The 27,485-nt window shown below is 36.9% G+C and overlaps 2 long non-coding RNA genes across 9 annotated transcripts in view; one reads left to right on the top strand and one right to left on the bottom strand.

Annotated features, from left to right (window-relative positions):
• LOC116083263 overlaps positions 1–19,122 on the bottom strand; it is a 92,387-nt gene extending 73,265 nt beyond the window's left edge. For 6 of the 8 annotated variants that reach the window (XR_004115659.1, XR_004115660.1, XR_004115654.1 and 3 more), the window contains exon 1: positions 19,027–19,121. This is a non-coding gene — a long non-coding RNA (uncharacterized LOC116083263). Of the gene's footprint in view, positions 1–19,026 lie in introns of all 8 variants that reach the window. The other 2 variants (XR_004115661.1, XR_004115658.1) reach the window with 2 other exon arrangements.
• A 2,888-nt stretch (positions 19,123–22,010) lies between these two features.
• The window catches only part of LOC116083438, a 9,376-nt gene continuing 3,901 nt past the window's right edge, over positions 22,011–27,485 (top strand). The window contains exons 1-2 of the long non-coding RNA XR_004115710.1: positions 22,011–22,078; positions 23,255–23,277. This is a non-coding gene — a long non-coding RNA (uncharacterized LOC116083438). The remainder of the gene's footprint in view (positions 22,079–23,254; positions 23,278–27,485) is intronic.

Below are 27,485 nucleotides of genomic sequence, written 5' to 3'. Positions count from 1 at the left end.
CATCTCTCCTCATACTAGTTTCTTGTATAATTAATTAAAATTCAGAAGAAATTTTAGTTTATTATGGATATCAGTTTAGAAAGTAAAGCCACTGAGGTAATTTCTCTTCTAAATCCCCTTACTGTTAATGCTAAAATGTTATAATTCTCATCTGAGTAGTACCCACCACTATGTTCAATGCTGCAAAATCACAAAACAAAATGAGATTTGATGTGCTCATCTGTGCCAGGCTACAACTAGAAAAGATTAAAATAAATGCCAGGTGTAATAAAAATGACTCTGTTAATAGAATTGTATGTGACAAATGAGAACATAGTTGTCATTGTTCACGATGGAACAGTGACAAAATATCTTTATTCTGGTTTCTTTATTATCTGTGTGATGTCCATATACTCTTTTAAGTATCTCCCAGTGAACTTCTTTTTATATAGCTGGAATCTTGTTTGTTTCTTTGTTTTTCCTCTAGCCTTTTTGCTTGACTGTCCAAGTCAGTTTTTGTCACGATACCCTCATCTCTTATTAGACATGATAAAATATTATATGCAATGCTGTCATTTTAGGAAATAATCCATGTCCAATTTTTATATCACAGCACCATGAGGTGGTGTTGGTGCTAACTGCAGGATGCATAGGCATCAGGGGCTGGAAACTGGAAGTGGCACCATCAGGTGGACCTTGGAGGTAGCCAAGACATCATTTTAATGACTAAAGCATTTTCCATATCTAACCCTATGTAGTTCCTCATGCAGGTCAGGATACTGCCTTGTCATGCAGTGTAATGGCTAATGATATGGTGATCAGGTGTTTTATTTCTGAATATGTTTCCCAAAGTATTGTAATCAAATGGACTCTCATTCCTCTAAGAGGAACATGAGAATAAGATCTTATCTGGAGTTGTAAATTACTTTTCCTTCCCCAATACGTTTTACACCAGTTGTTGGGATGCTTATCAAAACTCCTGAATCATTCTGCCCATGGATCAGCTGCATAAATCATCAATATTGCTTTCTCACTGTACCATTCTCCTGCTATTCCTTTTATAGCTGAACTATCACAACCATAAGGAATTAAAAGATGTAACAATCCTCAAGTAAATAATTTTGCTGATCATGTCTTCAAATTATTCTACATTGAAATTATGCTTTGTACTGTCAAGAATATTCACACACTTTGCAAGTATATCTGTTCACTTGGCATGCTGGGCAAAAAGATGTTAAATTTAATATAGTACCTAAGGTATAGATTTTGTTTTTACATAGGCTAAGACTCCTTTCCTTGCTTGCTAATGATCCAAAGACCGAGTTGGACATTATCTTCCATGACCTGAAAATGACTGACCAGAAACACAGTTTTCTTCCACTCCCTTCTCTGACAAACTTAACATTAAATAATTTAAGATACTAGTATTTTTGAGAGATATCCAAGAAATCTGCATATTATTTGCAGATTTAAATCTGCAAGATGTAAACATCTTGTAAATGGAGTAGATGATTAGTACATAAATCTAGCTAGACTGACCCTGTGTAAAGCTTCCCATTACTACACTGGCAATAATTTAAATCGTTCAATTACCAAGAGATACACAGATAAGAATTTTTATGGATTGTCTATCAGGCTTGACCCATTGAAACATAAGGTGCAGAGGTATGGGTCATGCAAACACAGAAAACAGTCTTAACTGTGTAATTCTTTCTTTATTCATGTCATGGATTGTTCCACCCCCATGCACATATAAACAAAGCTAGCTGGGCATAATGAATAAATCAAAAACAACAAAACCATACAAATAAACAAACAAAACCCAAACAACCTTATTGTTGACAGGGTAGCACGTTTAGAGGGATATGAAAAGACTGCAGAGAGAAACTGGTGAAAATGACTATTTCATTATATATTTGTACAATATTCTCAAAATGAAGAAATACTGTAAAATATGAAAATATGTAATAGTATTTGAAATATACTTATACAATGATTACCTGTTGTTTTTAATTTTTGATAAAATCTGTTTATAGATGATTTCACCTATTATATAAGACACACTGACCACTCATCCCCCTTCTCTATGTCTGCCTCCTCTCACACCCACCCAGATCTCTCTCACATATTCATTTTGTTCTATAACTCAGTGCATTAAACAAGATAGAATGAATTTAGACACTGGAACTATATTTCAACTTGTATATAATTACTGTAGTTGTAATCAGCATGTTCAATATTAGGTAAGGTCTCTTTAAGCTCTCATTTATAAGACAAAATTTGAACTTACTCAGGAATTGCAGACTAAATTTTCTCCTCAAGTGCGTATTTTATGTCTACTAAGAAAGGCAGACAATATCATAGCACAAACCTTAAGAATTTGATTTTGCACATTGCAAATAAAAATATCTTTAGAAAATTACTCTGTTGACATCCAGGAAAGGAAAGTTCCTTCTTTGAAACGAATAATAAAAATTTTAAAATCTCTACATAATAGCTTAGGGAAAAGAGAAACAAATTACCACCATTATTTTTATCTGGATATTCTTTATTTTCATGGATTTTATAAATTGGCCATCAATTTGATATCTGAAATTTGAGAAAAGAAAGGAATATTTATTTTTTCCATTAACTTATTTATTTATTCACTTTACATCTGGATCAAAGCCCTCCCTACTCTCATAGCCCCTTGCCCTTTGCCCTCTACCTCCCCCTTTTCCTCTGAGAAAGGAGAGTGAGCCCCAAGTACCAACTCATCCTGGCACATCAAGTCACTGAAGGACTTGTAGCATCCTCTCCCACTGAGGCCAAACAAGGGTGCCCAGTTAGAGGAACAGGATCTACAAGAAAACAGCAGCTTTAGGGACAGCCCTTGCTTCAGTTGCTTGGAGACCTGCATAAAGACCAAGTTGCATATCTGCTACCTATGTGCAGGGGTTCTAGGTCCAGTCCTTGTATGCTCTGGTTCAGTCTCTGGGAACCTCCAAGTGTACAGGTTAGTTAACTCTTTTGATCTTCCTTGGCATCCCTATCCTCTCTTCTGCATTCCTCAGTCCTTCCAACAACTTTTCCATAAGATTTTCCAAAGAAGGTCCAATGTTTGACTGTGGATCTCTTTATCTGTTTTAGCCAGCTGCTAGTTAGAACCTCTCAGTGGACAGTTATGCTAGGTACTGATCCACAGTATCATTAATAGTGCCAAGGATTGGTTCTTGCCCATGGGATGGGTCTCATTTGGGACCAGTCATTAGTGGGACATTACTTCAGTCTCTGCTCTATCCTTGTCCCTGTACTTCTTATAGGTAGGAAAAGTTTTGGGTCAAAGGTTTTGTGGGTAGGTTGGTGTCCTAATCCTTTTACTGAGAGTCTGCTTGGTTACAGGAGATGGCTACTTCAGGTTCCATATCTCCCATTGCTAGGAGTCTCAGCTAGAGTAACACTCATAGACTCCTTGGAGCCTCTCCCATCTCAGGTATGTGGTACGTCGCAGATGCCCCTTCATACCAGCCCCCACCAGCCAACAATTTCCAGTCACCCTCCTGGCCCTCTCTATTCAGCTTATCCTGTGCCTAATGGCCCTCTTCTTGTCCCTATCCCCTCTCTTGCCCAGGTCTTTCTCTCCACCCACCTCTGATGAATATATTATGTTCCATTCTCAGTGATATTCAAGTTTATTCCCTTGGGCCATCCTTAATCTTAACTGATTTCCATAGTAGGGCAAAAATGAGGTCCCACTTGGGGATATTTCATATCTCTAACATATAAATCTATGCACAGAAGTTGAGGGTGACGGGTACTAAATGTTATTTGGAAATTTCACATGCACCAGTACATGACTGAGAAAGGACACAGGGTAAGGAACTCCACAAATGGAAACTGAAATCACCAAAAAGTATGTGGAGTAATAAGTTAAGATCCTTCATGTAATAGAAAATTACAGGGATAGAGTTTATAAAAAATATGGCTAAAAGGACCAGGATTTGTTTTATCTTTAGAAAAACTACATTTTCTTTGTGGCAAAGAAATATATTTTGAGATTAAAACATAAAGGTCTTTATTAATATGCACAATTTTATGTCATTTGCATAATTATTCCATGAGTCAAATGGATTACATTTAGTTATTTTATAAGAGAGAAATCTATAATATTAAGTATTATCTATCCTTTCCTAGTCTATACATGCAGTAAACTTTGGTGCCTGGTTTCAAAACTCAGCTTGATTTCTTGAAATTAATAGTAAAGTGTATATATGGTCCAGAAAAAGTGGAGTATTACCTTGAATATAGGGGTATCTACTACCTGCACAAAAATGAAATACAACTTATGGCAGATGAATGGACAGACTTCTCCTTCAGACATAGCTGAAATTAGTAAGTATGTAAAACTTGATATTCAATAGCATTATAAGAGAGAGGTACTCATTCAATAATAACAGGATGCCCTCTCTAGGTAGTTAATTATTTGGAGATGTGGGTGAGTTGCTTATAGAGACATGAGTAAGATTTGCAGAATGAAAATGTATTAAAATTCTCACTAATGTGTACTTCACTTTTCAATATGTTAATGTGCACTTGCTATCTTCCAAAAGTTAGGCTAAGAATTTCTAGAGAAAAGTAAGATGGCCTGTACTCCTTAGAAACTCACCCAGATTAAAGTCCTCAAGAAATGTTGCATATTTTTCTTCTAAAGTCATATATGAGCCACCAAACAGGCATCATGCATGAGCTGACCATGACCTGCTACACATGCATAGCAGAGGACTGCTTGGTCTGGCCTCAATGGGAAAAGATATACGTAACCCTTGAAGACTTGTGGCCTCAGGGAAGGTAGAGGCCTAGTCGTGGGAGGGAGAGTGTCAGGCAAGAGGGAGGAGGAATGGGATGAGGAACTGTGGGAAGGTCAACCTGGAGGGGGAAATGACTGGAATATAAATATATAAAATAACTTAAAAATATATTTAAAAAAGTAAAATTTCATGTCCAGTTAGTTGACAAGATAAAAGTAGTTTAATGGCATAGGATGACTGCTGGGAGGATTATTTTCTTACTAGCACATCTACTTTGGAAACATAATTAATGTAGCAACTAAACATCCAGCTGAGCTAGACCAACATGGAAGATGGACCAGGTGACTAGAACCATATGGGGGAGGCACAAAGAGAACTCAACAACTAGATTCCAGCTAATTATATGTGGGAGAGACTATTCTTTCTAACTCAATATTCTTAATTACAGGCTCATCTTAGAACATAGACAAGTTTTGTATTCCATTAGAATATACACTGAAAATCTATAGACAACTGGTTCTTATACTTATTGCCTCTATTTTCTTTCTTTTTTAATTGAATATTTTACGTATTTACATTTCAAATGTTAAGCCCTTTCTAGTTTTCCTTCCAGGACCTCCTGTCACATTCCCCCTTCCCCTGCTTCTATGAGGGTGTTCTGCCACCCACACACTCACTCCTACCTCACCACCCTGGCATTCCCCTACACTGGAGAATCAAGCCTTAACAGAACCAAGGGCCTCTTCTCCCATTGATGACCCACAATGCCATCCTTTGCTACATATGCAGCTGGAGCCATTGGTCCATCCATGTGTACTCTTTGGTTGGTAGTTTAGTCCCTTGAAGCTCTCGGGGGTGTGGGGAGGAGGAGTCTGATTTATTGATATTGTTGTTCTTCCTATGGGGTTGCAAAACTCTTCAGATCTTTTAGTCCTTTCTCTAACTCCTCCACTTGGGACCCAATGCTCAGTCCAATGGTTGGCTATGATCCTCTACCTCTGTATTTGTCAGACTCTGGCAGAGCCTCTCTGGAGACAGCTATAACAAGCTCCTGTCAGCAAGCACTTCTTGACATCAACAATAGTGTCTGGGTTTGGCGACTGTATATGGAATGGGTCCCCAGGAGAGGCAGGCTCTGGATGGCTTTTCCTTCAGTCTCAGCTCCACACTTTGTCCCCTCCCTGTATTTTCTTTAGACAGGAGTCATTCTGGGATAAAAATTTGGAGATGAGTAGGTGGCTCCCTCCACCAATCGGAGGCTTTGCCTAACCTCTGGATATGGTCTCTACAAGTTCTCCTTTCCATTGTTGGGCATTTCAGCTAGTCTTATCCAGGTTGCATTCTGGTAGCCTCCTCCTTTCCTGGCATCTGGGACTTTTTGGTAGCTACTCTCAGTTCCCCATGCCCCATTGCTACAAACCTCTGTTCAATTTCCTGACCCTCTATATATCACCCCCATCTCCTCTCATACCTGAACCTAATTTCTTAATTACTCATATTTAATACACTCAGATTAATTTACAAATCTTAATAAAGAGCAGATAAAACAGTCAAATTTTAAAACATTTTTCTCCTTCAGGAGTTCTTACCTATTTAGGGAGCATTGTGCTCTATCCTTATTCAATCCATGTCTATCTACTGACTAAGTTACTAATATACAGAGAAAAATGACACTAAATGACCTCTCAAATGATTCCAGAGAAGTAACTCCAGTCAGTCTAGAGTCATAACATACGCTTAAGTCTGTTATGAACTTATTGGGGCCTACTGTAGAAATTAGTCACAGCAAGAAAACATGTCTTTCTGTTGCTAGGCTTGTAGTAATCTCATTTATAGTTTGCCAGTCTGTTCAGTCGTCACACAAGACACCCAAGTTACAGAACACTATAAAGTTGAGGACATCTTGGTCAAAACAGCTCTACAGATATATACCTAATATTTTTGTTTATATTTTATCTTGGGAAAGGTAAACACCTGGAAAGTTAAAATATATTAGATGAGTTTATGTAAGTACTAATATTGAAGGCAAAGAAAATAGTTCGCAAAGGGTAAATTAACTTCTTTCATATCACATTCACCATAGCTTGACTACTAGTTCAGAGGAAGATTTGTTAAAATTCTTCTTTAGGGTGGATTTGTGATAGACCATCGAGTCCCCCATTATATGGAAGATCTATTTAAATTCCATTTGTACACATGCACATTTTAGGAGGCTTCTACCTGTGTATTGTTCTAAATGTCTTGTCAAAAGTTCTTCAGTTTTAATTGTCCCTCCCCATATTCCCTCTTCTATCCTTTCTTCCCATGCCCTGCCCTATTTAATCTCCCTATTTTTAATTTCCATTCTGTCTTTATAAAACTATATTCTATTTCTCTTCCTTGGAAGACTCTCTCTGTGGTGTTCTGAACAAGAATGACCCACAAAAGCTCACGCAGTTGAGAACTTGGTCTCTGCTTGGCAAGATCTAGGAGTAGTAAGTAGACTTTGAGGTTTCAAAAGACTTGCACCATTTCTAATATGCCCTCTCTGCCTCTTGTTTGCAGTTCTTGAGATATGAGCTATTGGCTGTTGCTTCCATTATGTCATTTCTCTACAATTATGGACTGTAACCCTCTGAAACGTAAGCCCAACTAAATACTTCCTTCTATATGTTGCATTGCTCATGGTGTTTTACCATAGAAGTAGAAAATGGAGGTCCCTTACTAAGTACCTAACCTCTGTACATATTCTAAATAAAACACATCTAAACTTTAAAGCTAACATATAAAGGAAAAATGCAGTGTTTGTCATCTTGATCTGAGTGACCTCACTCTGGAAACACCATGTGCTACTAAACCAACCTCCTAACACAGCTTCCATCTTTTTGAGTCCTTAGCCAGGACAGCTTCACAGACCCTCCCACAAACATTGCAGGGTATTGTCAGTGCTATTTAGTACCCCCAGAAACCTCGTGGTAAGATCCTCTTGCTGAAGACACTACAAATTCATTTAATTGATATGGAGAAATGAGGCTCCTGTTCAATTAGAAGTGTCATACCTACTGACTAGCATCCATATTGTTGGAAGGTACAATATATGATGCAGTGGAGAAGATAAATAATCAATTTCACCTATCTCTAAACCCCCATGAACTACAATAATGACCTGCCTGCTAGATATGCCCACTGGTGTTATAGTGACACAAATTTTATGGGAATACCACCTGTGTTTTAAATTATATTTAAGCCCATTTCCATGGGAGAAAGCCTGTATCTGACACTGTTAATAAGGCCCAAGAACCCAAGATTAGATAGGGTATGGGTTTTAAAGGAAGCTTGCTACAATTACTGCTCTAAATGAGCAGAGCAATAAAAGATCCCCTGCTGACATATAGTTATATCCATAAATAAATGTAACTCAACCTCCATCAGAGATGCTTATTTTTATAGATGATAATAGACACAGAGATCTACAAGTGAACAACGTACAGAGACTCAGAAATAAATGGGTTGTCTGTAAAACATACTTCACATAAAGGCTCAGGAATCCATGTAGAAGAGAATGCAAAAAGATCCTAAGAGCCAGCAGTGGTAGATGACTTCAAAGAAACTGCCTTCCAGGACAACATGATTGCTGTACATGTGCACTCACAGATACAGTGGCATCATGCATGAGACCTGCACAGGTCCAAGCCAGAAAAATCCCAACACTTACAATGTAAAGTGGACACAAAGTCCTACCCCTAACCAATAAGCTGTTTGCAATTGATAGCTACTGAAAATGAGGAAACCTGTTTTCTCCAGTTGGGAATCTCTGGGTATATACCAGAATTCAGAACGGGTTGCATAGTTGGCAAACACCAGTCAGACATGATTTTTCTAAGCTCTAGTTAGTTTTTGAAATTTGGTGAAATTATCCTATAAAATATCTTTGGATTACTAATATGATTTCAAATATATAATTTTGAGTTTTTTGCTTTTATGTCCTTCTATTTAAGCATATCAGTCCTCTCTGCCTCTCCAAAAGAGAGGTTTAAGACAATGTTTGATTTGGAAATTTTGAAATTTAGAAGCAGAGAATTTTAGAGTAGATAAATGATGGGTGGTTTGGGGCTGTGTGACACTCCTCAGTGATAAGAATCACAGGCAGTATTCATGGTTTAGGGAGCCAGGTGAATGTTGGAACAGCATGGATGAGGAGGAATGGGTGGATATTTTAAGAATTGCGTTCAGAAGTGCAGTAGAGAGTGAAAAGAGGCCCAGAAGCAGGCTCATGTGTGACTCAGTTTCTGGGTTTCTGTAGAAAAGTGTGCCTAAATGTTGAAAAGTGACATATGGGGTTTGTCAGGAGAGTCATCAGAGACACATCATAGAGACATTTGTTCAGGTCAGTTCACTCTACACCACACTCCACCACCATGTACCAGAAATGTGCTCCAGCATGTTCTTCACACTAAGTGTCACCAACTTCAACCTGTGAAGCCTCTTGATATCGTAATGTCCAGACATTTTGGTGGAAATCATCTCACTCCAGTATTCCAAGTACTTTATACTACTGTCTCCTTGCATCACCTTTTGGCTGCATCACAGACTTCATTCTTTTCAGAACTATCTATTTATTGCATTTCTAAATCATTATAAATTCTCTTTAAAAAAAAAAAACCTCTTATAGTTTGTAGCCCTGTGAGGAAGATCTCATACTATTTGCCTCTCCACAGAGACTGATATGAGCTAGTGTCCTCTTCCAATCTATCTGTTTTATCCACTTTCTGCTCTGACTCTAACAGTCCGTATGCTTCATGCTTTTCCACAATCACTTCCCTTTAACAATTAAGTTCATTTGTTGCACAATGTTCTGCATCTTATCAGTGACTCAAATTTGAATTCAAGAATTGTCCTTGATTTTACAGCTTTTTCTAACTCCAGGCCAAATTTTAGCCTTGTCATAGTTCTAGAACAAAAACATATCACAGTTTCACAAATTACTTCTATCTCTACTGCCAGAACATTATTGAAAGCCAAATTATCTTCAAGCAGCCAAAAGGTGATTAGTCTATTGTCTGGACATTCTGAAACTCTCCAGGGCTCCTGCACTGTACTCTGTACTAAAATGACTATATCCTGTCTTTAATATCCATAAGAACATGACATTCTTCTGTTTCCTGGTTTCTAGTTACAATAAAATGCAAAGCACAGCTTAATGTGTATCATTTGTTTGATCCCAGTCCACCCTCCCTCATAATGTCTCCCATAAACCCCTGTAAACTTCAGACATAGCCACGCTGACTAAATGCACCTGAGTTACTTTGTATTTTAGATCTTTATGCTGTTTTCTGGGTCTAAGGTTTTATCAACTCTCCCCATGTATGACGTACAACATTCTGTGAAACTTATCACCACATATATAAAGCATTAAATAGGGGCTAGAGGAATGGATCTTAATGAAGGCAGTAATTCTCCAGCACCCACAGTGCAACTTAGAACTTTCTGTAACTCTAGTTCCAGGAGATCCAATGTCGTCTTCTGGCTTTTGTGGGCACTTCAAGAACATGGTACACAGACATTATAGAGGCAACATGTCTATATGTAAAAAGAAATAATTAAGTGAAAATTTAAGAATCATTAAAATGTAAATATAGAGGGTACAGAGAACCCACCAGTGCTATTTACCACTGGACTACTTACTCCATCATGCAGTCAGATGAGCAATCAATATTTTCTTAATAAATATATGCACTGGTTTGGGTTCATTATATGAATTGTTAGGCATGAAAATCAAAGAATCATCAAAATATTTTGTAATATGCAATTTTCTTTAAAAATTAAAGTTATGTGTAAAATGAACTATTATCCATGTATTTTTGTTTTAATTCTTATTTTATTTGGGACTTTTACATGAAAAGTATTGTTTTTAAATATTTAATTAAAGTCACTAAAATTATTTTCTGTAGCATTTACCAATGGACAAAATTTTAATGAAGTATGTCATCTTCTAGGTTGAGAATAAAATTGCCTAAGCTTATTGTTGTCACTATAGATTTTTTTAAAATCTAAAGAGAGAGTGGTCACATATTATTTTACTTTTTGAGTTCTTAAATATGAATTTTTACAAAACAGTTTATATTTACCAAATATATAAAACCTATCATTGAAATTTTAGGAAAATAAATTGTTAAAATGTAAATTAAGGTACACATAAAAATATATTCATGTGTGTCTGTCTGTGTATGTGTGAATATGTGCATGTGTGTGTGTCTGTGTGTATCCATGTAGATTTGTAAATATATTCAATTCAACTTTTAGTTGTGGTAAACATATACATTTTCCATTTTTTTTTTTTTTTGCTTACTTGTATCTGTTGTCTTAAAGTGAGAAGAACCCATTGAAATCAACTGGACCTTTTCAACTGTTGGAATCAATTGAATCCAATTTCCAACAGATGGAGATACAGTGCATTCATACAAAAGTAGGATGCCTGGTGCATGCCAGGCTCAGTGCCAAGCAAAGAGGATCCCAGGATGAAGGAAGCAAATGACCATTCTTGAGGCCTGCTACAATCTTGCAAATGAAAGCACCATGTCAAAAGATGTGTGTACTCTGTCTGCTTTATAGGAGCTAGTTAAGATTCAGATGTCAGAGAGAAAAGGAGATATCCAGATGAATTCTATCTGTCCATTGGGCGGGGAATGTTTTGAGTTCATCTAATGAAACCACACTAAGTGGATAATCTAAAAGCTTCAGAGGGTTTAGTTCTCAACACAGTGAGCAGCTGCATTTTACACTCATTGAATAAAACAACTGTTCTTTTACCATGGGTCTGAGGCTGTGGACATTAGCTGTTTCTTCCTTCAGATTTTTTAAATTTATTTATTAGTTATTGAATATATTTGAATCCAAAATGTTGCCCTCTTTCCTGGTCCCCTCTTACAGAGTTCTTCCCTTTATCCCCCCTTTATTTTGTTTCCAGGAGGGTGTTCACCACAGCCCACCCAACATCCACCTTCCTGGGGCATCAAGTCTCTACAGGATTAGGGACATCCTCTCTTACTGTGGCCAGACAAAGCAGTCCTCAGCTACATATGTGCCTGGGGCCTTTGACCAGCCTGTATATGCTCCTTGGTTGTTGGCTTAGTCTCTGGGAGCTGCCAGGTGTCCAGGTTAGTTGACACTGTTGTTCTTCCATGGGATTGCCCTTCCCTTCAGGTCCTTCAATCCCTCCTCTAATTCTTTCATAGAGGTCCCCTATCTTAGTCAAATGCTTGGCTCTGAGTATATGCATCTATCTCAGTCAGTTGCTGGCAGAGCCTCTCAGAGGACAACAATTCAAGGCTCATGTCTTCAAGCACAACCTAGTAGTACTAATAGTGTCAGGGTTTGGTGCCCACCCATAGGGTGGATCCCAAGTTGGTCTGGTCACTGATTATTCTTTCAGTCACTGTTCCTTTTTTTTGTGCCTGCATTTGTTTTAGACAGGAACAATTTTGGGTTGAAAAATTTGAAGGTTGGTTGTTGTACCCATCTCTCCAATGGCAGTGCATGTCTATCTACTGGAGGTAGTCTCTTTAGGTTCCATGTTCCCACTGTTGGGCATTACTCCTGGGAACTTACCCTATCCTGGCTCTGAAACTTTCTAGAGGTTCCTCTCAACCCTAGCAACTGCATATTTCCATTCATTTTCCTGGCCCTCTGGGCTTCTCTTCTGTTCCCCCTCCCAATACCTGATGCTGTCCCCATCTTTCCCTTCCCACTCTCCTCATATACTCAGGTTCCTTCCTCCCTTTACCTTCCATGATTATTCTGTTTCCCCTTCTAAGTGGGATTGAAACTTCCTTCCTTACTTACTTTCTTCTTGTTTAACTTCTTAGGGTCTGTGGGGTTTATTATGTGTATTCTGTACTTTTTGGCCAATACCCACTTATGAGTAAGTACATACCATGCATGTCCTTTCAGGTCTGGGTTACCTCACTTAATATCATACATTTTCTAGTTCTATCCATTTGCCTGCAAAATTCATGAGGTTCTTGTTTTTAATAGCTGAATAGTATTTCATTGTGGGACAAACCACTTTTTCTCTATCCACTCTTGGGTTGAGGGACATCTGGGTACATTCTAGTTTCTGGCTATTACAAATAAGGCTGCTATGAACAAAGTGAAGCATGGGTCCTTGTGATATTGTGCAACATGTTTTGGGTATACCTGAAGACCAGTATAGTTGGGTATTCAAGTAGAACTATTTCCAGTTTTCTGAGGAATTGCCAGATTGATTTACAGAGTAGTTGTACCAGTTTACAATCCCATCAACTGTGGCAGACTGTCCCCTTTCCTCCATATCCTTGCCAGCATGTGCTGTCACTTGAGTTTTTGATCTTAGCCATTTTGATTAGTGTAAAGTGGAATCTCAGGGTCATTTTAATATTCATTTCCCTGATGACTAAGGATTTTGAACATTTCTGAAAGTGCTTCTCAGCCATTTGAGGTTCCTCTGTTAAGAATTTTCTGTTCAGCTCTGTAACTCACTTTTGAATTGGGCTAATTTTTGGATCTAATTTCTTGAGCTCTTTACATAATTTGTATATTAGGCCTCTATTGCATGTAGGGTTAGTAAAGATTTTTTCTGAGTGTAATTCAATAATAAACAAATTCAAAGAAAATAATCACATCATTATCTTTAGATGCTGAAAACCATTTGATAAAATCCAACATCCCTTCATGTTAGAAGTTTTGAAGAGATCAGGAATACAAGGTGCATACCTAAACATGATAAAAATAATATACAACAAACCATTAACCAACATCAAATAAAATGACAAGAAACTTGAAGCAATCCCACTAAATACAGGGAGAAGTCAAAGCTGCCCACTCCCTATCTAGTCAATATAGTACTCAATGTTCTAGCTAGATCAATATGACAACAAAACAAGATAAAAGGGATACATATTGGAAAGGAAGAAGTCATGTCATCATTATTTGAGGACAATATGATAGTATATATAAATGATCCTCAAATTCTACCAGAGAACTCCTACAGCTGACAAACAATTTTAGCAGAGTTTCTGGATGCAACATTTACTCAAAGAAATCAGTATGCCTCCTCTACATAAGAGATATACAGTTTGAGAAAGAAGTTATGGAAACAGTGCACTTCACAATAGCCACAAATAATATAATGTATCTTGGTGTAATGCTAGCCAATCAAGTAAATGGTCAGTATGACAAGAACATCTAGTCTTAGAGGAAAGAAATTGTGAAAGATATCAGAAAACTGAAAGATCTCTCTTGCTCATGGATTGGTAGGATTAACATAGTAAATATGGCAATCTTAGCATATACACTTTTAAAATAAGAGTCTTTTTGTGTAGGACATCTACTACTAATGGGGCCTGGCCTTAAGAATGGTTTGTATACCCAGTGAGATGCCATTAGAGAAAACTAATTCCAGTGTGTCAACAAGTAATGGCTGATTTATATATGGCCTGAATTGTTCAAAGAAAATAAACCTGAAACAGATGGGAATAGTTATGTCTATATTTTTAATTATTTGTATAGAACAAAATAGGAGGAAGTGTAGTAGAAGTAGTTCATGAGGAAAGTCTCAATAGTTTTACATTGGAAATGACTTGAGAAATAATAGTGAAGTGTCCTTGAATCGTATTTGAATTTACACTCTTGGTTTGGCTTCCTACAGCCTCAGTGTGAGTCAGCAGAGTGATAAGGCATCCTAAAATGTTACTGACATCCTGAAATAGATTAAGGAAACAGAGTGATCTGAATACAGAGTAAGTGTGGCTGTGCAACATCCAGATGCTTGTGAAAAAAATTATTTGTTCTCCATGGCTACCTTGCTAAGGAGGTAGGCTGAGAAGCTGGAACCTGGTAAAGAAACCTTCACTTCTTTCTTGTTCTTATTCTCTTCTTCTTCTTCTTCTTCTTCTTCTTCTTCTTCTTCTTCTTCTTCTTCTTCTTCTTCTTCTTCTTCTTCTCCTTCTCCTTCTTCTCCTTCTCCTTCTCCTTCTCCTCCTTCTCTTCCTCCTCTTCCTCCTCCTCCTCTTCCTCTTCCTCCTTCTCCTCTTCCTCCTTCTCCTTCTTCTCCTTCTCCTTCTTCTCCTTCTCCTTCCTCTTCCTCTTCTTCTTCATTTATTTACATTCCAACTGTTGTCCCCTTCCTGGTCTCCCCTTCCTGGTCTCCCCTTCCTGTTTCCCCCTTCAAGAGTTCTTCATGCCATCCCTCCTGCCTTTTGTTTCTGAGAAGGTCCTTCCCAAGCCCCACCCTTTCTTCCACTCCCACCTTCCTTTCTGTATCCCTTCAGTTTTTTCTAATGCCATCCATGGCTCAGTCTACTTTAGAACTGATCACAATGGTGCCTTTAAAGTGCCTCTGTCAATAGGATAAAATGGCAACCAACAGATTGGGAAACTTCAGTCCTTCTTAGAAGGGGGATCAAAATACTCATGGAAGGAGCTGCAGAGACAAAGTGTGGGGCAGAAACTGGAGGAAAGGCCATCCAGTGGCTGTCCCACCTGGGGATCCATCCAATATACAGTTATGATAGACATTATTGTGGATGCCAACAAGTACATGAAGACAGGAGCCTGACATAGCTGTCTCCTGAGAGGTTCTGCCAGTACTTGACAAATACTGAGGTAGAGGCTCATAGCCATTGATTGGACTGAGCACAGGGTCCCCAATGGAGGAGCTAGAGAAAGGACCCAAGGAGCTGAAGGGGTTTGTAGCCCCATAGGAGGAACAACAATATGAATCAACTAGTAGCCCCAGAGCTCCCAGGGACTAAACCACAAACCAAAGAATACACATGGAAGGACTCAAGGCTCCAGCCACATACATAGCAGAGGATGGCCTTGTGGGACATCAGTGATAGGAAGAGCCCCTTGGTCCTGTGAAGGCTTGATGCACCAGTGTAGGGGAATGCCAGGACAGGGAAGTGGCAGTGGATGGGTTAGTGGGCAGGGGGAGGGGGGATTGGATAGGGGGTTTTCAGAGGGGAAATGAGGAAAGGGGATAACATCTGAAATGTAAATAAAGAAAATATCTAATAATAAAAAAGAACAAAGAAAATGAGAAAATAAAGATAAAGTAGAAATGTAAAAATAAATAAATAAATAAATAAATAAAGTGCCTCTGTGGCCAGACGATAATGTACTATTAATGTTTCAAATTCTTAATCTAGTATTCTGGGTAGCTCAGTACAACAAGAACCAAAACTTGCCCTATTTCATTTCTCCTTAAAAGTTTTTCCTTCGGCAACTGTAAGTACATTTCTGCTTTAGTTTTTCTCTTGTCTTCATTTTCTGCCTTAGAATTCAATGCTTGATATGGTGAAACCACCATTAGCCTGTGCTCAAGGTGTCTTTATTTAAGTAAAAATTTGTAAGTACTTCTAAGCTTAGACTCAGTGGTCGCCCAGTCTCCACAACTCTCAGGATCATCACAAGAGGGAGCTAATCAAAAACATCACAGCACATCTGCTTTCTTGATAGTTTCTCTTTCTAGAACAGTTTGTTTAGCACATTAAATTCTATCCTGAACTTCTCAAGTCAGGCCCTAATTTATGTAATTCATAAGACCATTCTGTTTGATGGTTGGTATATTGTCTTGAATATTGACATGATCATTAACATTTCTCTTCATTTTTTTCTCTCCTGCTCTGTCTCAGTTTTCTAGATTGGCAAGTTAAAATATGACCACCAACAAATTTTTCAGAGGGATTTTTGGTAGAATTTTCTTATGGAGAATTCCACTGTACAGTGAATTGCTATTTTAATGTTAATTCTAATATGAAAGGAATAAAGGAATATTGTATCTTTCATAGATTCAATGTATTTTTTTTACATATTTTAACACAAAATAATGCAAAAGAAATATATGTTAGTTTGTTAAGATGGCTTCTTGACCAACTGGATATGAAATGGGATTGTGAGTAAGACTTGCTTGGATCTCACTTGGTGCCATCATGCTTGTGAGACTGTTATTTAGCAAAGAATGCTCTACCACTGAGCTAAATCCCCTATGCTAAGTAACACTTTCACAACTTATTGAGTACTCTCTATTGTATATGTGTGCATGGATGTATATGTATGTTCACATGTGTGTGTGTGTCTATGTGTGCATATGTGCATGTGTGTGTACATATGCATGTGTGTCTACATATGCATGTGTGTGTGTGTGTGTGTGTGTGTGTGTGTGTGTGCGTATTTCATTCCTATATGGGTGTGTGTATGTGCATGTCTTTGTGTTTGTGTTTGTGTGTGTGGTGATGAAAACCTTCTACAAAGGTGGGATCCAGCTTAAGGGGAGGTCCCAAGACCTGACACTATTACTGAGGTTATGGTGCACTCACAAAAAGGGACCCAGCATGGCTTCACTCTGGAAGATCGAACAAGCAGCTGAAAGAGTCAAATAATTGCACCGAACCAATGGACAGAAGCAGCTGACCGCTGTTGTTGAATTAGGGAAAGGCTAAAAGGTAGGAGGACCATCAGTTTCAAACACTGGACCACCAAACAGCCAGCATATACCAGCTAATATGAGGCCCCGAAAACACATATAGTAGAGGACTGCTGGGTCTGTGTTCAATCAGAGATGATGCACCTAACCCTCAAGAGACTGGAGGCCCCAGGGAGTTTAGAGGTCAAATAGGGTGGGAGGTGGGGGCATCCACGTGGAGACAGGGAGTTGGGGAGGAGGTATGGGATGTGGGACAGTTGGAAGTTGGACAGGGGAGTGGGAATAAAATATGGAGTGCAAAATAATTAATAGTTAATTTAAAAAAGATTTTGTTGGTTTTTTTTCCATGTCTTCTCTACTATATGATTGCAAAGCTGGGCTTGTACCATTCTATTTCCTCGTTGCTGACTGTCTCCATCTTTGGCACTGCTAATACAGGATTAGCAGAGGGAGACTTTAAGGCTAGAGAACTGAACAGATTTTCCTTCCATTCTCCTTCTTGGCTGCCTCACATAGCCTTACTGTATGGTTCCTTCTGCCTGGCCTCTGCCTTGCAGCAGCTACACCAAGTAACCTTTTCTCCATTTGCTCCCTCCGCTCGTTGCCATCTCCTATCCAGGGGCATCAGGTCATTCTCTCCAGCTTCAAGTCCTGCATCTCCCCTTTAAGTTTCCAATTTTTACTTTTCTTTTCCTTATGATTCCTACCTGTTGTGACAGTGTTTAATAAATACTATGATCTGACAAGTAACCCACCATTTTACTTTGGGCATTTAGTCTTAGGTAATAGTTCCTTATTTTATTTTATTTTTCTATTTGAATATTTGGTATCTGGATGCTATTGAAAACCTCATATTAACTCATATTTTCTTTCAAGTTCTGGCACATGATGGTTAAAAACTTAGCCAGTAGGTCCTAAATCCATGTAAGTTCCAAAATTTGGCAATTCTTAGAAACATATAGAGAAATGATAGACAGTAAGTGATGAATGAAAATCTTAGCAAAAATAAATGAGAAAATGGGCAGGAAGATATGATGCAATTGCTGAGTCCTTTTGCTTATTTTGAGTCCTAAGTGGATAGAAATGAAAATGATTATTTATAGGGAAGTTAATAAAAAATAAAAGCCAAATTTTATGTGCTAGAAAAGGGGGAGTCATCTTGGCATATGGTCCGTAGGAACTGAGTACAGATTTTGACCAGCTGAAGGCAATGGGAAGCAGATGAGTGAAAAATAAAATATCATTTCAGAAATATTTTTATGAAAATGCAAGTAATGTGGTTGTGGAATATTTTTTAAAGAAACAAAGTAGCCAGTAGAATCACCCTTGCTAGGCCAGTTGCATAAACATATAATGTAGCATAAATTTCTTAAAAGCTTCAGATAAGTAATGCTTGAAGATCTATGAGTAATTACATTTTAATCTTGGAACTCATTGTAGCACATTGCTTGGATGATGATTCAATTCCCATCTAGGGAAACTTACTTCTGTAATATCTTCTATCTAACTTCTACAAAGTAAAAGATTATAGCTATATTATTAGAAGCTAGAGAGAACAGGTAGAAAGAACAAAAATATATGTTTTTCCCCTCTGACAGCCTAAACTATTATAAGAGAGACAGTGTTAAAATTAGTATTAATAATATTACCCAAGTTCTAAAGACAGTTCATACTGGTAATAGCATTGGAATCAAGGATGTCCTAGGGCAACAGGTGGCAATCTGTAAATAGCTGCTCTTACCCACCTTCAAAGGTGGGTTGCCCTTGTTTCTCAGACCGACAGATCTGAGAATGATACTATTTAGTGTTATAACTCACCATAGAAACTCCATCTTTCAGACTGTTGAGCACTCATTGGAGGAAGAAGGAACTTATATGAAAGATCTCATTCTGCTCACAAGTGAAGGTTATCAGGGACAGGGCTGAATACAAGAACTCATCTTTGTGACATCATTGAAGACCCTTTTGACTCAAGACCTCTTCCTGTCTGATAGTCAAGTTCTCCATAGAGTGGACTGAGTGTAAGACCTCATCCTTCCCACTGGTTAGTTAAGATCACTGACAATAGTGCTGAGTGCAAACAGAGCTCCATACAGCACCTCCTAGGTTTGCATAGTTCAAAGCTACTCCTTGGTGGCTTGTCCATTCTCCCTTGACTTCTGTGCATGTGAAAACAAAGTAGGCTGTGCTACATGGACAAGAAATCAGCATTTATAACTGCAAAGGAAACCCACTACCTACTCACCTGACACAGATAGGATGATGTGGTTTTTATTATATGAAAAACTGCTTGAACTCAATTTTTCATATCTTTCCAGTGAATAGAGGAACTGGGTGACCATACCAGTTCTACCTTACTAAATGTATTGCCCTTTTACTCAGCTCTTAGGATCCAACAATCTAGATCACACAATAAAGTGTTGACTGCAGAGTTCAAAGTGTTAGTCTCTTGCTACTTGTTACTATTAAAAAGTAAGTTGTTCAATTTATAAAATATATTTTATTGTACTGTATAAATTTCAAGGTTTTATGGCTTAAAGCTACATGTTATCACAGTGTTAAGACAATAGGCATTTTTCCATTATTCTCAGAAAGTCACCTTAGACAACAAAGGACTTGAAGGCATCAACCTAATAATTCTCTTAAAACATTTCTTCCTCTCTTTTCCACCCCTAAAAATAGTGTGTAATAAAAAATAGCGCTTTTTAACATATTCTTATTTTAGTAGTCATGGTACTACATGTGAGAGGGATGAGAGATTAAATATTACCCATATGAAGCATAGTCAAAATATTATAGCTAGCAATTAATTATTCTGTGGGCTGGGAGGCTAAGTATTCTCAAAATCCCAAGGAGAAGGCATAAGAATCATTTGTATAGATTTACCTCATGAAATAGTGGTGCTACCACTCTTTTGTTGCGTTGGGTAAAAAAGGGTTTATATTTCTGGTTATAGGATATAAATTAAGATTGAGGAGGATCAACAGAATGAGCCGAAGAGACAATTAAACCTGTAATATTGAATGTCAATATTCACTATCAGAGATTTTAGAACACAACAACAATGGATTTAATCACAGATACACTATATTCAAATTCTCTTGACTCCAGCTTAAAAAGACATATCAGTTATGTGGGCTTGGTGATTTTTCCTCCATCCATTATTGCATGTCTAAACGTTCTCAAATATACATGTTGGGATGCACTTAAGTAGAACATGTTCCTAAGAAAGAGAAAATTGTTTCAACAGTGACATTACAGATGGTTCACATTTTTCTCACTTATCTTTGTTTCTGTGGTCACCACTCCCCTCCCCACACTACTTTGGTTCACTCTGTCTCTATGAAAAATTACATTCAAATTACAGCTCTCATTTTAAAACAAGAGACAATATGGATGGAAACACGGTGATTTTCAGTTGTTTGTTTCATCTTTATCACAGACTAAGGGATGGTAAGTCTTCACATTTTTTATGACTGCAGATAAAACCCATTTCGCTTGTCCTCTGTTGCCATGGTTACAAGCTTTCTGCTTTCAACAGGTCAATAAAAGCTTTCGGTTTAGACAAGGTCCTGTGTAATTCATCTCAGCATTGCACAGATAGAGAAAAATGGGCTCTTGTCTCTTATAGAAATCATCTTAAATCCTTGGAAGAACAATCAACTTTGATTTCCATTAAGTGTGATTCTTATTCAAAGTCTCTTGCTGGCTATTTTAGTACATATTAAAAGTAAGGGCATACCAAGGCAATTTGGCTACCAGAACAGTTCTGTTCTTCATAAATATTATAAGCTGGCTGTTTGCTAATCTTACTCTATGTATTTGTTTTCAATATATTCATTAAAGCTGATGTATCATTAAGCTCCCATTAGCAAGTACAGTGTATCCTGATAGTACAAATCAAAATCAGCATTAAGGTGATCACTAGCTAACATTCTCACTGTATACCACCTATAGGTATGCTTGGGTTTCTATTTTGCTCACTATGAGAAATCATAGAAACCATATTAATTCCACTGAAAGTGAGTCAGTTGGAATTCCTCCTCTCTGGAGACAAAGGTTTTGAATTTAATTTGGAAGAGAGGAGAGAGTTCTTGCTGTGAAAAACAGGAGGGAGACTGCCAATTGTATGGGAGAGTCAAAGTCTGAGTAGATAAAATGCTATACAAACAAACATACATATATTCACATAGATTTTGTTGCCAGAAGGCATTCTTTTATACAGGATATAGACCAAGTATGTAACAGAAAGAGACAACAGGGACAGAAAAGCACTCTAGAAACTTGTATAGCCTGTGTCATGTAAAATCACTCTGAGTGGTGATTTTAAAATTTATAGTATTAAATTTTACAGTCACATAACCAATGAGCTAGGGCATTTTCCATTGTTATAGTACAATACCTAATGTTGAAAAATATGCAAAGGAAAGGAGCTTATGTGACTATACTTCACGCCAGTCTAGAAGTCCATGACCATAAGTGGTTGCTGAATTCAGCTTAACTTTGGAGTATTTAGTGATGGGAATACATATGCAAAATCATGGGTAGCAATAGAAGAAGCCAGTGCAGTTTGGGGGCCAGGTTTAATTTTGTTTTTCTTTAATAATAACCAAGTCTTCTAATATCTATCTCATTCTATTCAACTTCTGAAACTATTATTAGCCTCTTTCAAGGGCAGTTATCTCCCAGGGCTCTCTGTCAGCTTAACTCTCTCCATCTCAGTTCCAGGCCTATGGCATGGAATCATCATAGAACACCTTCATATAACTAAGCCACCATGGCAACCTGCCTGCACATTCCTATGGCATTCTTGGGTCATTCTTATTTTTATGGAATACCAGACCCTTCTTTGTCTTGGAACATTTATAAGGTAAGATGAAATAAGAGACAATCATATTATTAAGTTTTTGTTGATGTGAAAATTTGACATTTGTTTGGTAAAAAGCATCATTCACAGCAGCATTTCTTCCATGGATATACTCTTAGGAAAAATAATTATAGTTTGCAGTTATGAATTTTTCAGCTTTTAATAATTTGATTTAAAAATAGACCCTTCTGGCATGACCAGAGTCCTAATAACTGATAAGCAGCCTGTTTCCTTCAATTAGTTTGTCTTTCTGGATTAATTTGTAACCTCCAAATGCTTTTCAGATCCTGGGCACTGAGCTTTTTAAAATCACCAGACAGAATCTCATTTCCCTGGTTGTCACATAAGAAGAGAGTGTCAACCTCCAAGGCACCCATCTTAATATTTTCCTCTGGTCCTAAGAGGACACATTCGATATCAAGACCCTGAAACACAACCATAAAGACATGAGTCCGGTGAAAGAAACAAAAACAAAAAAAATTTAGGCCTTGATTGTATACTGTAAATTATTTAGAAACTATGTGTTTAGAGTGACAATTTCCACTAAGAAATTTGAAGTCCAGGATGATATTGAGTTCATGGTACAAGGTCAGGCAATCCTTAGAGTACATCTGTGTAGGACTACATTTGTGCATATAATAGAGTACTACATGAGTAATACCCACTCTGCCTGTGGATCTGGATTAATATTTTTAAATATAATTTTTTTATCCAAAGTCTGTTGTATAGATTACATCAGTGCTAGAGCATGAATTTAGCTGTAGAAGTAGAAAGCTGGCCAGTGCTCTGTCCTCTCCATTACCCATGGCTGTTGCTTAGCCCTTCTTGTACATTAATCAATGGTAAGTCCTCTCCTAACCACGACTTCAGATTACTACCTGTAGATAGTACCTTGGACGAAAGCCCAATGTTTCATAGAATATCATCGCTCAAATTCTACTCCTACCTCTTAGAGCACAGATAACTTAATATACAGTTTCCTTGCTTTTTAGTTGCCTTGTTTGAAAAAATGTGAGAATTACACAGTAATATTCTCAATAGCAATCATAAAAAGTACACATTTGAGAGGAATTTAAAATAGAAAGATATCAATCAGTATTTCCACTTTCATTTTCCTTTTGCTTTATTCAAGATTCAAAGTGCAGTGAGAGATAACTTGCCATATTTTCTTTATTGCAGCCTTATTGCAGTTATGATGCTAGGTAAGTATATCAATCATGCAAATGTATATATATATATATATATATATACATATATATATATATATATACACACACATATATAAGAGTATCAATATATGGATGTATATTTGTTCTATGTATTATATATATTTCACAAGTAATAATTGCAGAAATTAAAATTTATCTATTTTCTTTCTATGTGTAAACATAGATTTCCTACATAGTCAAAGAATTCTGTTGCTATGAGTATATTTAAAAATAGAGGAATTTCCCATAAAGTTATCACTAAATACAATTTATTGTAATTGTTTTAACCAAGCACAATCATTTGAAATATACAGTCTTCCATCAATATGCCTTCCTTATGCAGCTTTTTTTTTTTTTATAACATTTTAGTACTTAAAATTGCTGTTACTTTGGAAAATCCTTTTGGACGCCATAATTGAGACCCAATAATAAGCTTGTTTATGAAACAACAGAAATACAGTATTATTTTATTTATGCAAATTAGACTTAAATTTGAATTCCAAGAATGCACTTTTTAGGTTATTATATTTTCTCTGTGGTTATAAATTAAATGGTAATTTGCTCTACCAAAACACATTTTAAGTGGCACAATTCCTGATTTAGAATACATGAAAATAAGTTAACAATTTTAAATCTATAATGTTCACCAAAGAAATCCTCCACCCAGTATGAGCTACTTTTGTTCCACTATGACCAAAATACATGGTGGAGCAGAAGGATTCATTTGGGCTCATACCCAAGGTTTAAAGGCAGACTGTTCACAGTGGTGGGAGCATGTGCCAGAGATTGCTTACAGGGCAATGAACAAGAAAGCTGAGGCAAGGCATGGAACCATACATGAAGATCATTTTCAAAGCCTTTGCTCTTTAGTGAACAATTTTCATCAGGCCGATCCCACCTCTGAAAGACTCCATACTCCTAATAGCGAGCCTCAAAACACAAGCCTTTCAAGCACTTTTTCCATTCACAGATTTCTAAAGCAGTCCCCACCAATGCTTTTTGTAACTGTTAAGGAATCTCTGGTTTTGCAGGCTATGGCTACTCCATAATTAAATACAAAGTACACTGTAACTGAGATGTGACAGAGACACATGCAGTCTATTTAGAGGTGAAATGTGTATAAAATGTGGTTGTTCCACATATTTTTTTCTCATTATTAACTCAGAGTAAGTTAGGGTTTCTTTTTCTTATTCAGTCATAGCAGACAGACTTGAATCTCAGTTTCTTTCCTTCCTTTCTTCTTTGTGTACTTTCTCTCTCTCTCTCTCTCTCTCTCTCTCTCTCTTCTAGCCAGAGTTTCTCTGTGTGTCTCTGGAACTCACTCTAAAGTCCAGGCTGCCTCTCCCTCCTGAGTGCTGAGATGAAAAGTGTGTGCCATCACTGCCCCAATCTCAGTTTCTTAAAAGGTCCTCCTAGAAAATTCTTCCTTCTTGTATCTTCATAGCAGTTCAGTATCCTACTCTGTGAAGACCTCTTCCATTGAAAATCGGTTTTCCTTAGATGGCTTAAAGTTTCCAAACTTCTGCAATCCGTGTTTTCCATATTCTATCCACTGTCACATTTCTTCATGTTAGTTGTCATCACTCGATATTCCATATTTGTTTCATATTCATATCCCTATCAACCTATCAGCATTTAACTTTCAAATGGAAGAAACATCAGTGCATGTTGGCTTTCAATAGACACAGTAAATATTCAGGACTGGTTAACTATCTTTAAGATGTCCATCTTAGTTCAAATCCTTCCTTCCTATCCAATACCCACTCAGGACAGTATAGTTTCAGAGAAAAAACAAAGTCTTTGTTCATTGTTTCACAACAACAACAAAAGCCATGGTCCTCTAAGTATCGTCCAGTAGGATCTTGTGCTTTGTAGAGTAGAAAGTTGAATGTAAAATGACATAAGCATGCTATGGAGATGGTACAGTGGGTTAAGACATTTGACACCAAGCTTAACAAATTGTTTGATCTCTGGAATGTCCAAAGTGGAAGGAGAGAACAGATTCTTTCAGTTTATTCTTTAACTACCATATGGACACTGTGACAAACAGGTCTCCACAAACATACTTATATATAATCAGACACATATGCACCATATAAATAAATGTAATAAGAATTACAAATGGCATAAGCTTACTATAAGTTGGATATTATCTAATTGGTGGCATAATTGTTATAAAAAATTTTCTAGGTATCTTTGTTACTATGTTGAAATTGTTGATTTTAGCACTGGAACACTGAGTGCCATAGGATCAAAAAGAAAGTTTAACATCAGACTGGCTTGGATCAGTGTTGTAATCTAGCACAGGTTATGAGATGTTGGTTATAAGTTTTAACTATTCTAAACTTCACACATAAATGGTTTGTTGTAATAACATATAAGACATAGGATGTACTTTCATAAGAATGTAAAGTTACCCCTTGGTACCAGAAAACCATCATTAGTAATTGTCAGATCAACAGTCATAATTTATGAAATTATTTTATACTTGTAAACAAATGATATCTATTAAGCTTGCATTCAGTAAAGTGATTAATCTATATACTGAAGTCAGGTTCATGTTTTTTCTCTGATTAATTTCAATGTAAATAAGGGCCTAATCAAAATAGCTTTGGGTTTAAATTTCTTATTATTCTCATAAAATTCACTGATTAATCAATCAAACTCAACTGACTTTACAAATTCCTCCTTATATTTCTTAAATTGAAACCTATTCTCTCAGTTCCAGTTATTGATTTTCGTGTTTCTCTGTTACACATTGATTAATGTCTTGGCTTTTGTTATTTTAATATCTGATAGAGGTCTATTCACATGTCCCTCTTTCTAAAATGTTTCCTGGTCAATGACATTTAAAAGTACTATATAGGCTTATAATTTAATTAGCTATGTAATAAATTGAAAATATGACATATTACTTTATTAAATCATCTAAAATAAAGTAATAAATATCACCTTAATCAAACTAATTTTATATGTCACAGAAATACTATAGTTAGATTTCTTTTGTAGCTGTTAATTCTTATAGTAGTTATGATATCCATGTGTATATATATATGTATGTGTTCCTGTATGCAAGCATATATGTTTGTGTGTGTGTGTGTATATATATATATATATATATATATATATATATATATATATATGTATATGTATATATTTGAGTCATGCTAAGTACATAATGTTGCTCATATGAATTTGTGTTAAGTTTGACTATTTGGGATTGAATAACCTATCAAGGGTTCTTCCCTGTAGAATACTAATATTTCTTCTTTTACCATTTTTTATGTGGGAGAAACTGCCATTATTCATCTAGAGGTATGAAATTGCATAGAGAGATCCAGAGCAGCAACTTTTCAGGAGATGTTGCATATGTTGGGGTAATATTTCTGGTAATGTAGCTGATTTGAGTAATCTCTGGTTCTTGTAAGTAAGCCATACCTATATACCATTTAGTAACTCTAATTAAAACTACTTATTGGTTCACCACATTGAGCATTAGTACAATCAATACCTTGGTCAATTGTAAAGTACTGATGTTTACGAGTGTGTGTGTGTGTGTGTGTGTGTGTGTGTGTGTGTATGGGTGTGTGTGTCTGGTCTTCCAGAAAATTTTTGTCATAAAACACTTTCAAATATGCTTATGGGTATAGACCTAGGCTTCTTGAACATTCCTCGGTCAAAGAAACTTCATTTTGTGGTGGGCAGCTGTCATGAATGACTTATGTGTTTTTCACTTATAATGTGTGGCATTTTTTACTTTCTTTTTGGATTAATGATCTAATTTTAAAATTTTATTTTATTTATCTGTTCCTTGAGAATTTCATATATGGTCATGATGTATTTTGGTCATATCCACCCTTTCCACAGCCCTCACTCCTTACTCTGCATACCCCCAAACACTAACTAATTAATTATTTCTTTTTCTTCTCCTTGTCCTTGTCTTTCTCCTTCTCCTTTTCCTCTTTCTCCTCCTTCTCATCTTCTTTCTCCTCCTCCTCCTCTTCGACCTGCTTGTCCTCCTTGTTCTCCTTGTCCTCCTCCTCCTTCTTTTTCTTCTTCTTCTTCTTCTTCTTCTTCTTCTTCTTCTTCTTCTTCTTCTTCTTCTTCCTTTTCTTCCTCCTCTTTCTTCTCCATCCTCCTTGTCCTCCTTTTTCCTCTTTATTCTTAATATATATATATATATATATATACATATATATCAA

Source organism: Mastomys coucha, unplaced genomic scaffold, assembly GCF_008632895.1.
Source record: "Mastomys coucha isolate ucsf_1 unplaced genomic scaffold, UCSF_Mcou_1 pScaffold8, whole genome shotgun sequence".
Taxonomy (NCBI): domain Eukaryota; kingdom Metazoa; phylum Chordata; class Mammalia; order Rodentia; family Muridae; genus Mastomys; species Mastomys coucha.
Note: the sequence above shows the minus strand (reverse complement) of the source record. Positions and strands in the feature narration are given on the sequence as shown.